Source organism: Oncorhynchus nerka, linkage group LG16, assembly GCF_034236695.1.
Source record: "Oncorhynchus nerka isolate Pitt River linkage group LG16, Oner_Uvic_2.0, whole genome shotgun sequence".
NCBI classification, from domain to species: domain Eukaryota; kingdom Metazoa; phylum Chordata; class Actinopteri; order Salmoniformes; family Salmonidae; genus Oncorhynchus; species Oncorhynchus nerka.
The window spans coordinates 6821904-6838234 of record NC_088411.1 but is presented as its reverse complement, the minus strand read 5'-3'; the positions used below and the strand labels follow the sequence as shown (position 1 = coordinate 6838234).

Below are 16331 nucleotides of genomic sequence, written 5' to 3'. Positions count from 1 at the left end.
AATGACCATTCATTCTGTCTGCAACATTATAAACAGTGTAATTCATATATTTCAAATATGCTACAGCAAAAACAATAATTTGGTTGCGTTTATGAAGGCCTTGAGTAACAGTATACAATTTGTATGTTATTTCCAATACCACACCAGCATTTATTAGTTTGTTACAGTAGGCTTTATGAGAAGAAAAAAAATTAAGTGTTCAATCAATGTTATTATTCATGGAGTGCCTTTGTTACAACTATGAAACAGAAAGCATGTGTTGGAAGATGGTAACAACTTATTTTTAATAACGACAAAATAAAAATAAAATACCCCAACCACAGTCAAAATCCGGGCATTCAACTGATGAAAACATCAGCAGCTTAAACATCATTATAAGCACTAAGTGGCCTTGATAACTATGAAATAACACGTGACCCGATTCAGGAAACTTCAGGATTCAGGAAACTAGGCTTATGTCGCGGGTCACTACTTCACAGGAGAGCCGTTTGAACGTAAATTTAATTATCAAAATGTTTACTTTGTCAGAAATACCTTCTCGAACATGTGAACTTTCATATGTCTTAATAACAAACTTGTATGCAATCTGAAAATACAAATACAATTGTTAAATTACGAGCCTAGTTGGTTAAGCCACAGAAAAAGACAGCAATCTTCCCGCTAGCCATGATTGGCTCAGATAATGAGTGGAATGGACATGCCGAGAGATGAGTTTGGATTGGTCTGCCATTTAGCACACTTCTGTCTATTTGAGCTGTTCAGTATAATTAATCCGATTTAACACTGCTTTTTAAAAATAAAATAAAATGTATTGCGTAGTAAAAAAATAACAAAAAGACTCCACTATGCAAGTATCCATTTCAATAGAATGTCACTGCAAAAACTGTTTCAGAGCACTCTCGTTTGAGTATACCAGCGTACAAAATAACTGATGAATTTAGGAAAACTCAACACCAGTTGAATATTGTCTGTGTAAGTAAACGTCGGCAAAAAAAGCATACTTAAATTGTTGCCAGGAATGTTAGCTAGCTAACATTGAACCTATTTGGTTAACTTTAGCTAGCTATGACAATCCGTTTGTATTGCTAGTACTCTATGGATTAGGATTATGGTTCATTGTTCAGATAGCATGTCTAAACAAAAGACTCCACTTCACCAGATGATTACAATGACCCATCAAGTTAGCCAGGTGTGTCTGCTACTCCTACTGCTCTCTCTTCGTCCGCCCACGTGTTCTCGCACACCCCGAGAGCTTCTGGTCAGCGGGGTGGTGGCACCGGGATCCTCATCTCTCCCAAGTGGTCATTCTCTCTTTCTCCCCTTACCCATCTGTCTATCGCCTCCTTTGAATTCCATGCTGTCACAGTTACCAGCCCTTTCAAGCTTAACATCCTTATCATTTATCGCCCTCCAGGTTCCCTCGGAGAGTTCATCAATGAGCTTGATGCCTTGATAAGCTCCTTTCCTGAGGACGGCTCACCTCTCACAGTTCTGGGCGACTTTAACCTCCCCACGTCTACCTTTGACTCATTCCTCTCTGCCTCCTTCTTTCCACTCCTCTCCTCTTTTGACCTCTCCCTCTCACCTTCCCCCCCTACTCACAAGGCAGGCAATACGCTCGACCTCATCTTTACTAGATGCTATTCTTCCACTAACCTCATTGCAACTCCCCTCCAAGTCTCCGACCACTACCTTGTATCCTTTTCCCTCTCGCTCTCATCCAACACTTCCCACACTGCCCCTACTCGGATGGTATCGCGCCGTCCCAACCTTTGCTCTCTCTCCCCCGCTACTCTCTCCTCTTCCATCCTATCATCTCTTCCCTCTGCTCAAACCTATCTCCTGATTCTGCCTCCTCAACCCTCCTCTCCTCCCTTTCTGCATCCTTTGACTCTCTATGTCCCCTATCCTCCAGGCCGGCTCGGTCCTCCCCTCCCGCTCCGTGGCTCGACGACTCATTGCGAGCTCACAGAACAGGGCTCCGGGCAGCCGAGCGGAAATGGAGGAAAACTCGCCTCCCTGCGGACCTGGCATCCTTTCACTCCCTCCTCTCTACATTTTCCTCTTCTGTCTCTGCTGCTAAAGCCACTTTCTACCACTCTAAATTCCAAGCATCTGCCTCTAACCCTAGGAAGCTCTTTGCCACCTTCTCCTCCCTCCTGAATCCTCCTCCCCCTCCCCCTCCTCCTCTCTGCAGATGACTTCGTCAACCATTTTGAAAAGAAGGTCGACGACATCCGATCCTCGTTTGCTAAGTCAAACGACACCGCAGGTTCTGCTCACACTGCCCTACCCTGTGCTCTGACCTCTTTCTCCCTCTCTCTCCAGATGAAATCTCGCGTCTTGTGACGGCCGGCCGCCCAACAACCTGCCCGCTTGACCCTATCCCCTCCTCTCTTCTCCAGACCATTTCCGGAGACCTTCTCCCTTACCTCACCTCGCTCATCAACTCATCCCTGACCGCTGGCTACGTCCCTTCCGTCTTCAAGAGAGCGAGAGTTGCACCCCTTCTGAAAAAACCTACACTCGATCCCTCCGATGTCAACAACTACAGACCAGTATCCCTTCTTTCTTTTCTCTCCAAAACTCTTGAACGTGCCGTCCTTGGCCAGCTCTCCCGATATCTCTCTCAGAATGACCTTCTTGATCCAAATCAGTCAGGTTTCAAGACTAGTCATTCAACTGAGACTGCTCTTCTCTGTATCACGGAGGCGCTCCGCACTGCTAAAGCTAACTCTCTCTCCTCTGCTCTCATCCTTCTAGACCTATCGGCTGCCTTCGATACTGTGAACCATCAGAGCCTCCTCTCCACCCTCTCAGAGTTGGGCATCTCCGGCGCGGCCCACGCTTGGATTGCGTCCTACCTGACAGGTCGCTCCTACCAGGTGGCGTGGCGAGAATCTGTCTCCTCACCACGTGCTCTCACCACTGGTGTCCCCCAGGGCTCTGTTCTAGGCCCTCTCCTATTCTCGCTATACACCAAGTCACTTGGCTCTGTCATAACCTCACATGGTCTCTCCTATCATTGCTATGCAGACGACACACAATTAATCTTCTCCTTTCCCCCTTCTGATGACCAGGTGGCGAATCGCATCTCTGCATGTCTGGCAGACATATCAGTGTGGATGACGGATCACCACCTCAAGCTGAACCTCGGCAAGACGGAGCTGCTCTTCCTCCCGGGGAAGGACTGCCCGTTCCATGATCTCGCCATCACGGTTGACAACTCCATCGTGTCCTCCTCCCAGAGCGCTAAGAACCTTGGCGTGATCCTGGACAACACCCTGTCGTTCTCAACTAACATCAAGGCGGTGGCCCGTTCCTGTAGGTTCATGCTCTACAACATCCGCAGAGTACGACCCTGCCTCACACAGGAAGCGGCGCAGGTCCTAATCCAGGCACTTGTCATCTCCCGTCTGGATTACTGCAACGCTGTTGGCTGGGCTCCCTGCCTGTGCCATTAAACCCCTACAACTCATCCAGAACGCCGCAGCCAGTCTGGTGTTCAACCTTCCCAAGTTCTCTCACGTCACCCCGCTCCTCCGCTCTCTCCACTGGCTTCCAGTTGAAGCTCGCATCCGCTACAAGACCATGGTGCTTGCCTACGGAGCTGTGAGGGGAACGGCACCTCACTACCTCCAGGCTCTGATCAGGCCCTACACCCAAACAAGGGCACTGCGTTCATCCACCTCTGGCCTGCTCGCCTCCCTACCACTGAGGAAGTACAGTTCCCGCTCAGCCCAGTCAAAACTGTTCGCTGCTCTGGCCCCCCAATGGTGGAACAAACTCCCCCACGACGCCAGGACAGCGGAGTCAATCACCACCTTCCGGAGACACCTGAAACCCCACCCCTTTAAGGAATATTAAATGTAAATGATTACAGCTATCTGGAATGTCTTTCAGTATCCGTAGAACACACCTGAATGTTCTAATGCCTCCCATCAGAAAGACCTGTAGAACACACCTGACTCTCCTTCACCAGTCATACAAGGAGAATGTTCTAATACCTCCCATCAGAAAGACCCGTAGAACACACCGGACTCTCCTTCACCAGTCAAACAAGGAGAATGTTCTAATGCCTCCCATCAAACAACTAAACTCAGCAAAAAAAGAAAATGTACCTTTTTCAGGACCCTGTCTTTCAAAAATAATTTGTAAAAGTCCAAATAACTTCACAGATCATTGTAAAGGGTTTAAACACAGTTTCCCATGCTTGTTCAATGAACCATAAACAATTAATGAACATGCTCCTGTGGAACGGTCATTAAGACACTAACAGCTTACAGACGGTAGGCAATTAAGGTCACAGTTATGAAAACTTAGGACACTAGAGGCCTTTCTACTGACCCTGAAAAACACCAAAATAAAATATGCCCAGGGTCCCTGCTCATCTGCATGAATGTGCCTTAGGCAGGCTGCAAGGAGGCATGAATGCTGTAGATGTGGGCAGGGCAATAAATTGCGATGTCTGTACTGTGAGACGCCTAAGACAGCGCTACAGGCAGTTAGGACAGACAGCTGATCGTCCTCGCAGTGGCAGACCTAATGGAACAAACACCTGCACAGGATCGGTACATCCAAAATTCACACCTGCGGGACAGGAACAGGATGGCAACAACAACTGCCCGAGTTACACCAGGAATGGTCGGATTCGCGTTTATCGTCGAAGGAATGTGCGTTACACCGAGGCCTGCACTCTGGAGCGGGATCGACTTGGAGGTGGAGGGTCCGTCATGGTCTGGGGCGGTGTGTCACAGCATCATCGGACTGAGCTTGTTGTCATTGCCGGCAATCTCAATGCTGTGCATTACAGGGAAGACATCCTCCGCCCTCATGTGGTACCCTTCCTGCAGGCTCATCCTGACTTGACCCTCCAGCATGACAATGCCACCAGCCATACTACTCGTTCTGTGCGTGATTTCCTGCAAGACAGGAATGTCAGTGTTCAGCCATGGCCAGCGAAGAGGCCGGATCCCACATCTGGGACCTGTTGGATCGGGGGGGCAAGGGCTAGGGCCATTCCCCCCCAGAAATGTCTGGGAACTTGCAGGTGCCTTGGTGGAAGAGTGGGGTAACATCTCACAGCAAAAACTGGCAAATCTGGTGCAGTCCATGAGGAGGACATGCACTGCAGTTGCAAGTTGGGTTGCAAAGGGTCAGAAAATTTCTGGTAAATTTTCAGAATAGTTCTATTATTCTATACTATTTTAGTTAAGCCCGGGAATTTTACTTAAATTCAGCAAAAAAAAGTTAGCTTACAACATTGAACTTTTTTTGTGGACACAAGGCAAATCTAGGTCTTGTGGCATATTTTGGTTCAACTATCCCCAAATCAATGGAATTGTAACCCTCTGCATGCACAGTGCATTCTTCCATCACATGTGCAGTAGTGCACTCTTCCATCACATGTGCAGCTGATTCTCAATATCACACACTAATGAGATGCTACTGAGCCCACACTATTACAGTCGCGGCCAAAAGTTTTGAGAATGACACAAATATTAATTACCACAAAGTTTGCTGCTTCAGTGTCTTTAGATATTTTTGTCAGATGTTACTATGGAATACTGAAGTACAATTACAAGCATTTCAAGTGTCAAAGGCTTTTATTGACAATTACATGAAGTTGATGCAAAGAGTCAATGTTTGCAGTGTTGACCCTTCTTTTTCAAGACATCTGCAATCCACCCTGGCATGCTGTCAATTAACTTCTGGGCCACATCCTGACTGATGGCAGCCCATTCTTGCATAATCAATGCTTGGCAGAATTTGTGGGTTGTTGTTTTTCCACCCGCCTCTTGAGGATTGACCACAAGTTCTCAATGGGATTAAGGTATGGGGAGTTCCCTGGCCATGGACCCAAAATATTGATGTTTTGTTCCCCGAGCCACTTAGTTATCACTTTTGCCAAGGCGCTCCATCATGCTGGAAAAGGCATTGTACGTCACCAAACTGTTCAAGGATGGTTGGGAGAAATTGCTCTCTAAGGTTGTGTTGGTACCATTCTTTATTCATGGCTGTGTTCTTAGGCAAAATTGTGAGTGATCCCACTTCCTTGGCTGAGAAGAAACCCCACACATGAATGGTCTCAGGATGCTTTACTGTTGGCATGACACAGGACTGATGGTAGCCCTCGCCTTGTCTTCTCTGGACAAGCTTTTTTCCGGATGCCCCAAACAATCGGAAAGGGGATTCATCAGAGAAAATGACTTTACCCCAGTCCTCAGCAGTCCAATCCCTGGCTTCTTTGATGCCCTTCTTGACACCAGGCCATCCTCAAAGTCTTGGCCTCACTGTGCGTGCAGATGCACTTACGCCTGCCTGCAGCCATTCCTGTACTGGTGGGGCCCGATCCCGCAGCTGAATCAACTTTAGGAGACGGTCCTGGCGCTTGCTGGACTTTCTTGGGCACCCTGAAGCCTTCTTCACAACAATTGAACCGCTCTCCTTGAAAGTTCTTGATGATCCAATAAATGGTTGATTTAGGTGCAATCTTACTGGCAGCAATATCCTTGCCTGTGAAGCCCTTTTTGTGTAAAGCAATGATGAAGGCACGTGTTTCCTTGCAGGTAACCATGGTTGACAGAGGAAGAACAATGATTCCAAGCACCACCCTCCTTTTGAAGCTTCCAGTCTGTTATTCCATCTCAATCAGCATGACAGAGTGATCTCCAGCCTTGTCCTCGTCACTCACACCTGTGTTAATGAGAGAATCACTGACATGATGTCAGCTGGTCCTTTTGTGGCAGGGCTGAAATGCAGTGGAAATGTTGTTTTGGGTTTCAGTTCATTTGCATGGCAAAGAGGGACTTTACAATTCATTGCAATTCATCTGATCACTCTTCATAACATTCTGGAGTATATGAAAACACACAAATCGGCCGATTTAAACGGTATCAGCTTTTTTTGGTCCTCCAATAATCGGTATTGTCATCTGGGTTGAAAAATCATAACTGGTGGACCTCTGTCTACAGATTTTCCCTTCTCCCTGTTTTTTTGTTTGCTTGGAAATGTTGATGCTGGTAGGCTAATGCAAACAAAGCAGAAATTACAGTTTCAAAATATTCTGTGGGACACCAAACATATTTTCATACTCAGGTCGTTTATATGACAGTCCGCTCCCGCTTGCAGCAGGAAAAATGGAGACCGCACTGCAATTATCAGAAGAAATTGTGTAACCTAGCATTTATAGTATAAATGCTTTGCCATTTAATTGGACGTTTTGTTATCCTCCCACAATGTATGGAAGAAATGTCAAGTTATGTACAGTATCACTAGATTTGTTTTAAGATTAAAGTTATACTGTGCAACTTTTACAAGGTCTGGATGCCTTATGTGGAATACAATACAGCTGCATTAAAAAGAGACCTTTTCACACAAGCACTGATATTTAACCCTTTTTCCTAGGCTGTCTCCTCCTACACATCTGTACAAACACTGTACAATCATTGTATCTTTATTGCTAGGCAGGACACTAAGTGATACGGGCCATAAACTTTTATTTCACCCTTAACGTGACCTGACCTGATCTCGACCCCCCCTGCCCCCCATCACTAATCCAGGGCTCTCTCCTCTAATCAATGCCTGCCAAGCTTAATTAACCATATACTTTCCTCCTACAGATAACCATTAACCTCTGGTGTAGCCCCTCGGCTATGGCACCCCTCATTTCTCTATTACAGCTGATGATTAATAAGGATGTAAACTCCATATATCATCACTTTCCAACCTTGTTGAGGATGGCTCGTTGTCAGGCTCAAAAGCCTCAAATTTGCCTGGATGGCCACCAATTTGTCAAGCCTTGTATTGGTCAACCTGTTACGTAGTGACAGGGGTCTCAGGGTCAGGCAGCCAGGGAAGACCAGTCTGTGACAGAGGTGAGGTGAATTTTTGCAGGTACAACATTTTATTCTCTCCATTCAGCAAACACTGGACAATCCAGATGAAAAGAAGGAGGGCGCCCAACAAACGTGAGTCAAAGAGCAATCAAAATGTTTTATCATAATTGAAAAGGAAAAAGGCACGCACATAGGTTAAGCTACTATGGTGGGCGAGAGTTGTGCCTTTTCAGTTTTCAATAAGTATGGCTTACCCATTTATTTGTCTCAGCCTACCTTTTAGTGGGACTATTTGCTGGCAATGTCCTATAGGCCTATGCAAACATAGCAAGTGTCACTGTCATCATTCTTGCTGCCTCTATTGCTCTACTGCTATTAGATAGTAATAATAGCCACCTCATAACAGCCACCTCATATCGCTATTTCAAAGATAACTTGAGGCTAGAGCTGACCTTGCTGTAACGTAAACTCACCCCATTCTGTACAAATGTGCGCAACCGCGACTTTCAAACGGGGCTACAAAGAAAATGAATGGGACTGTAGCGACTGTGTTGACTTCAAAATCTGGGGTGTGAACTAAGTTTCTATTCAAGCGTTGATCGACATGGTAATGGCTCTATAGTATTGGAGAAAAGTAGAAAAAAACGGACCCTCTGTTACACCGTGATGTGTCATGCCGTAACGTACAGCACGCATGAAGCAACTATTTCTGTCTTAGAAATCTCTCTCCACCGGGTGTAGCACTTCGAACATCCTTTAAAAACAAGAAATGGACAGTGACGGGGTAAGGGGGGGATACCTAGTCCTTTTTTGCGTCATCATTGCATGCGATCATCATTCTCAAAGCCGTTGTTTACTTCTAAGATCACTTTAGCACCGCCCTAAAAACCCGATTCAAATTCGACATAAACCTTCAAATAGGTGTGTAATGACACATTATGTAAACTCTTTATAGTGTTTTATTTACATGTTAGAGGCGATAAGGTGATAAGTTGGACAGATCGAGTGAAAAAAGCCATTTTCCCACACAAGATCTCTCCTTCTCACTATCAAGCATTAGTTTCGCTTCCACACCCGCCATTTTTTTTTTTAAACCTGAAGGAGCTCATTGCCTTCTTGAATTATGCAGAAACGGGCAGCGTGGAGGTCATCTCATTAATTTTGTTGGAAAGGGGAGAGAATGTGCTTTACAATGGTATTGACATTACAGTTGATGTGAAAGTATTGTTTTTGGGGCGCTAAAATAAGGTCAATTGTACGGACCAAGGCAATGTACAAAAGTGAGTGAGTTTACGTTAGTAGCTACTCACTAGCTTAGCTCAATCATTCACCTCAAGAGAGGGAATGAAACAATAGCTAACATTACATGTCAGTTAAAATCCTAGCTCAGCACTGCGAATAACCCCTCGTTATAAAAAATGTATGTTAAGTTAAACAGCAGTTACCTTGCCAGCTGTATCATTCAACTAAAGAGTAGAAAATTAATGTTATTTTTAAACAACTCGGTGAAAGAGCGCAACGTGTACACTGAAATATGCTTAACTCTCCTGTGCTAGTCCAGCCAGCCTTCCAGAAGCTTTGCCTTCACACAGCCTGTCAGCCCACTCAGTGGTGTCCGTGTGGTCCTAAAGCACACTGTTGCCATGTTTTGTAGCATATTCCAATGATAAAACTGGGGGACACACAAATTGTAGAATGTGGTGGGGTCATGCCCCTGACTGTAATTGCATGCATGTATTTTCAAAAGTCAAAAAAGTGGTCTTAAAAAGTACAAAATAAAAACTTTATGCTTAAGTAATTTCTCCAAGGTCTTTACAGGTTGTTACACACATACACACATACATACATACATACATACATATATAGAGAGAGAGAGATGTGTGGTTCGAAGGTATTTTAGAGACATTTCTACATTTAATGGGATCCTATGGGCAAATGGCGTAACATGATATGCCTATAAAGTATCTAAATATGTGGGATATTGACCGAAAACTTTCTTGGGATATCAAACAACAGTATAGGTAAGGGCTAAAACAGGTACACATGTCAAAATGTGGAAAATACTCCTTTAAGTGGAGGATGCTCTTTACTGAAAAAACTCCAGATTGATTCTTTAAGTAAATTAAACAGGGTTTATAAACTCATTTCTATAAACCCTAACTTAATCAATCCAATTGTTTTCAAAAAATATATAATAATAATCGATACAATAGTTGTAAGCATTGGTCCTAGTAAATAATTAAAGTTACCAGCAACTATACATTAGAATTAGCTTATTATCATTACCGAAGCTGACCTAAAAATGATGTGGAAATTAGAAATGTGTTTTTCAGTAATGAGAAGCCCTTAGCTCAATCTGCAAGTAATAGGAGACTGCCATTATGAACCAGCAAACAATTGACCACATGACTAAAGCCCATTCATTCCTCCATGTTGGTGAGGTAATTGTTCTCAAGGTTTTTCCCAATTTTAGTTTTTTGAAAAGGGAAGGTTAAGTGTTTTAAGGGGGGTGTTTGAGAATAAGGTTCTCATTCTGAAGAAATATAAGTGAAGAAATTAAATGAACTTGTGCTCATCTAAGAACTTCTCCTCTAGATGATATATCATGGGTGAATAAATCTATTTTCAAAATTATTGGAGTTTCTACAGGAACTGGAAAAAGTGTTATGGTAATGAAAAACATATCCACAGACACTGTTTTTACATAATAAATATTATAGTTCCATCTAAACTTCAACTAGTATATAATTTATGTTATTTATGGACAAACTACAGCAACATCTCCCGTCTGGATTACTGCAACTCGCTGTTGGCTGGGCTCCCTGCCTGTGCCATTAAACCCCTACAACTCATCCAGAACGCCGCAGCCCGTCTGGTGTTCAACCTTCCCAAGTTCTCTCACGTCACCCCGCTCCTCCGCTCTCTCCACTGGCTTCCAGTTGAAGCTCGCATCCGCTACAAGACCATGGTGCTTGCCTACGGAGCTGTGAGGGGAACGGCACCTCAGTACCTCCAGGCTCTGATCAGGCCCTACACCCAAACAAGGGCACTGCGTTCATCCACCTCTGGCCTGCTCGCCTCCCTACCACTGAGGAAGTACAGTTCCCGCGCAGCCCAGTCAAAACTGTTCGCTGCTCTGGCCCCCCAATGGTGGAACAAACTCCCTCACGACGCCAGGACAGCGGAGTCAATCACCACCTTCCGGAGACACCTGAAACCCCACCTCTTTCAGGAATACCTAGGATAGGATAAAGTAATCCTTCTCACCCCCTTAAAAGATTTAGATGCACTATTGTAAAGTGGCTGTTCCACTGGATGTCTTAAGGTGAACGCACCAATTTGTAAGTCGCTCTGGATAAGAGCGTCTGCTAAATGACTTAAATGTAAATGTAAATGTAAACATAGAGTTAGGTTTTTCTCAAGTAAGAATTTAACCCAGAAGCATTTCGGTAAAGAGAAGGGTGAAAATATACAAAAATTCAGGTGAAAATGTCAAATGTATTTAAAATGACACACTATGCCATAAACTAGCCATCTCGTCTTCAGAATGATAGTTGATTGCTGCAGATGCAGCATGGTTTTCTTACTCAATTTGGTACTGCCAGTTAAAACTGGTTTCATGAGAATCACCCATGCAGTCGACATGTCGGAATTGTTTTTGCCCATAATGCAACACTTTGAAAGGCTGGTCATCCACTTTGTCATAAGTGATCCAATCGAACGCCCCACTGACTCCAGATGTTATGTCACAAAGCTAGGCTACCTGTTTCCCCAAGACAAAAGCTGTGTTCGAATACCCATACTGTATACCACATACTTAATGAGTATGTACTACATATGATATACTATTAGTTAATTGTAGTATACTGTAAACAAATGGTATCCTTTCAGTTGCATGTACTAACACTTCACCTGTCTACCAGAAGTTGATGATGTTGCTATGCAACCTCGTGCTAGCTTATTAGCATAACAAAAGGCTAGCTAGACATTTTACAATTTCAGATATGTTCGTAAGGTCAATCTGGAGTGCCAGAGTGTTGTCAGGTTGTCCGTTCGTAAATTCAGAGTGTTTCGCTCACTCTCTGTGCTCGTCACTGGATGCTCTGGCCGAGGAGCATGGTTGATCTGAGTGTTCTGACCTCACAATGGCAGTCAAGCACCTAAGCTAAACTGGCTAATGTTGGTTAGCTTGCTTGCTATTTCCAGACAAAAATGAGACAACACCTCACTCTGACCATTTTACTCACCCTAGTAGAGCTGGTTAGGCGGTTTTCATATTATCCAGAGCGTTGTTGACTTTAACTGTGCTGCTGGGAACAATTTTATTACGCTTTATTGACAATGTTTACTGACACCGGTCACATTCAATGGGTGTTGAACGTTGTAAATTCATCAGTTATTCTGCTTTCTGGCACACTCAGACAAACGTGCACTGAAATCGGAGAAGATAAGCAGAATTAACAATGTCCAGTGAGAACGCACAATGACTATACCACTTAGCTAAGAATGACGTGAGTAATAAAAACAAGAAACATTGGATAGTTAGTTAGATTATAGTTAATATACTGCCTGGCAAGTTAGATGTATTAGAAGCCAACTAACGTTAGGTAATTGGCTAACATACATGCTGCTGTGATGCTGTTGTTCGTAAGGATAGCATATGTATCAATTTGTCAGCCAACATAACATGTAAGGTAACTTATTTGAAAAGTTGTTACTTTATTACATTGCTCAACATTTTCTTAACATTTGTCATAATTAGTTAAAGCAATGAATTTGTAGCTGTGTTCGAATACCCATACTAACATACTGTATACTACATACTTAATGAGTATATACTACATACTATTAGTTCATTTTAGTATACTATAAACGAACAGTATGCTTTCAGTTGAGCGCACTCTCTATTCGCTTGTTTATCGGAAGTTGATTCTGTTGCTATAGAACCTCTTGCTAGCTTAACAAATTACTAGTTAGAAATTTTACGACTTCGGGTGTGTTCTTAAATTCAATTGGGAGTGCCAGAGTACGCTCGTAAATTCAGAGAGTTGTCAGATTGTCGTTTGTAATTTCAGAGCGTTTCACTCTCGGAGCTATTCACTGGATGCTCTGGCCGAAGAGTAGGGTTGATCTGAGTGTTCTGACCTCACAACTGCAGTAACGCACCAAAGCTAACTGGCTAACGCTTGCTAGCTATTTCCAGACAAATGAGAGAACATCTCACTCTGACCATTTTACTGACAAAATTCATTATTCTGCGCTCTGGTACACTCAGACGAGAGTGAGCTGAAATCGGAGTAGATAGCCAGAGCGAATTTACAAAAGCACCCGAATGTCCAGCTAAGAATGACAGGAATAATTAAGTCAATAAACTTTGGGTAGTTAGTTAGCCTATAGTTAATATACTGGCAAGTTTGATGTATAAGTAGCCAACTAACTTTAGCCAACAACATACCGGTACATACTGCTGTAATGATACACTATGTTGTTCGTAAGGACAGCATAGCTAACAAATTGTCAGCCAATATAATATAAGGTAACTTATTGTTAAAGTCATTCATTTATTACATTGCTCAACATTTTCTTAACATTTCGTATAATAGGTTAAAGCAATGAATTTGTATCCCCTCTTGTTGTACCTCCGCTGCATATTGTCCTTCCGTTTCCTTCAAATCTGAAAACGTTGTGACGCCCCGCCCATTTCCTGAAGAACTGCATTATGGGCCCTAAAAGCACGGAAAGTGTCCACTGCTGATATACTTCGTATGTTGGCGAATTTAGTACGACATCCGGGAACTTTTGGTATACTACCTTTACCCATACTATGACCAATAAGCATACTATATACTCAATTTACGTCACAAATAGTATGGCAGTGTGAGTATTCAAACACAACTAAAGTATTTTGTTAGAATACCCCACCAACTGGAGGTCCTTTAGAAAAGGATGTGGGCAGTGGTAATTTAAGATGGCACGAGTGCCATATAACCAGGATTCTGGTAATGACTCTGCCTGTGTCGAAAGTCAATAACCCAACTTAGCTACATACCCTATGTAACAAGTACAACCTAAGTTTGTATACAAGCAGGTGGCTAGACAGCTTTCGTCAGCTAGCTCATATGCCGCGTTTAGACCACCTGGGAACTCGGAACATACGAAGTCATGACGTCGGAGCTCTACAAACTGTCCCGAGTTGGGTTAACGTTCAAAAGATTTGTCCTAGTCGGGGCTCTACAAACTGTCCCGAGTTGGGTTAACGTTCAAAAGATTTGTCCTAGTCGGGGCTCTACAAACTGTCCCGAGTTGGGTTAACGTTCAAAAGATTTGTCCTAGTCGGGGCTCTACAAACTGTCCCGAGTTGGGTTAACGTTCAAAACATTTTTCCTAGTCGGAGCTAATTTTTTTCCGAGTTCTCAGTTGTTTTGAATGTGGCAATATGATGCATAGTTGGTATGTTGGCTAGCGCAAGTCATATTGAATGCCATATATATTGATGTTGAAGTCATTTTCTATCTAGTAATAATACAACGACCAATAGAAATAACTAGATAAACACATCTAGCAAGTTAGCTTACGTTAGCTAGCTAGCTAACCAACGCGTTAGCTACCACTAAAATGTCTTCTGAAAATACGATCAATTGATAGTTTGCATTGCAAATACCCACCTTATATGACATATCCATTTTGTAAGGTTCCGATGTTTCAAAAAAATCGACACTTTCCTTGACAGCTGATCCAGCTCAGCTGGTTACCCCCAACAAGTCGCTGAGGTGACAGTAACACCAGAGACGGAAAGAAAACGAGACACCCCTCTCGCTTTTTTCCCCAGTTTTTTTCTGGTTGAATGAAAGTCAATTAACTAAGTAGACCAACCCGGAACTGACAATCGTAAAAGTCCTGAGGGAGCTATTGACCACGTGAAGGTCCTAATCTTCATTAATCCACCATCTTTGGTGACACATCAACAAACATGGCCACTGCAGGAAAGATCCTTGCTAGAATGGTGTGAACGGGAAGATGGCGGAAGTGGATGCTGAGTTCGAATTAAGCAGCGCGTCGAGTGAATTTGGTGAAGACGAATGTTGTAAATCGACTACAGAAGTATCTAAAACTGTAACTAAAAGGACATGGTCTAAAATTGGAGGATACGTGTATAAATGATAATGAATCGCTTCTTGTTGCGATGCGTTTGTTGAGTAAGGATGCATATGTGGGAAACCCGTTTGAGGTGTCAAATGGTGAAGTATGCGCTTGGAAAAGTGGAGTCTATCAGTGACCAGGAGTGGTCTTATTTTGATGAACTGTATTCATGAAGAACAGAGGAAGATGGCATTGGGCAAAATAATCCGGACAATAGAAGTTGTGTTTTGAATTTCGGAAGACAGTACCCGTCCTGTCAGGAATTCATGTATTTACACAAAATCCCTGGTCATCCCTACTGCAGCTGATCTGGCAGACTGACTAAACACAAATGCTTTGTTTGTAAATGATGTCTGAGTGTTGGAGTGTGCCCCCTGGCTATTTGTAAATGTTTTTAAAAAATAAAATAGATGTATGTTGTCTGGTTTGCTTTAATACAAAGAATTTGAAATTATTTGTACTTTTGATACTTAAGTATTTTCAAAACCAATTACATTTTGACTTTTAATTTAGTGGGTGACTAACTTTTACTTGAGTCATTTTCTATTACGGTATCTTTACATTTCCTCAAGTATGACAATTGGGTACTTTTTTTCCACAACTGCACATGTCAAAGGAGTCATCTCAGGGTTGACGATATGTGTTCAGGTTGAATAACTGAAGAGAATTCCTGGTGTGAGTTGTGCCCAGTTTGACCCGGTGGGTGAATGGAGAAAAATAAGAAAGTCTGTCGGTCCTGTTTTTTTTTTTATAAAGAGCAAATACCTACACATGTGTGATGAACCCATCATCGCTGCAGTGATTATTGAGTATCAAACATCTAAAGAACAATAAATACCCAGGTATTGATGGAATGTCAGAATTTTGCAAGTTATTTTCTGAACAAGTCGCTCCCTTCCTACTTGTGGTATTTTTAGAGAGAATTAAAAACATTGTTCTCCCGTCTACAATGAATCAGGGATTAATAACACTGATCCCTAAACCTAAAAAATAAATGCTTCTCATTGATAACTGCCGTCCAATTTGTCTTCTTAGTAATGACTATAAGATATTAGCATTGCTACTTGCAAAGAGAATAAAGAAGTCCTGGATTCAATCATTGATGAAACACAGTCATATCTCTAACAATCTCAGACTAGTACTGATGTAAACAATATGTAACAATATCTGTTGGTCTGTGGTGTGTAGTGAGGAGCAAACAGACACTGGACTTGACACATTTATGAAATTGCTTATTCCAGTTGCTAATAAGCATGCACCCATTAATAAATTGACTGTAAAAACTGGAATTGAAAAATTGTATGGTTGAGAGGGATGATGCAAAATGAATGGCAGATAAGTCTGACTGCTCAA

At 42.9% G+C, this 16331-nt stretch overlaps 1 protein-coding gene across 1 annotated transcript in view; it reads right to left on the bottom strand.

Annotated features, from left to right (window-relative positions):
• ccdc186 (coiled-coil domain-containing protein 186) overlaps positions 1 to 14849 on the bottom strand; it is a 39333-nt gene extending 24484 nt beyond the window's left edge. The window contains 1 exon segment of the mRNA XM_065002292.1: positions 14504 to 14849. The gene's annotated coding sequence lies outside the window, so the exon portion shown is untranslated.
• Between the last annotated feature and the right edge of the window lie 1482 nt (positions 14850 to 16331).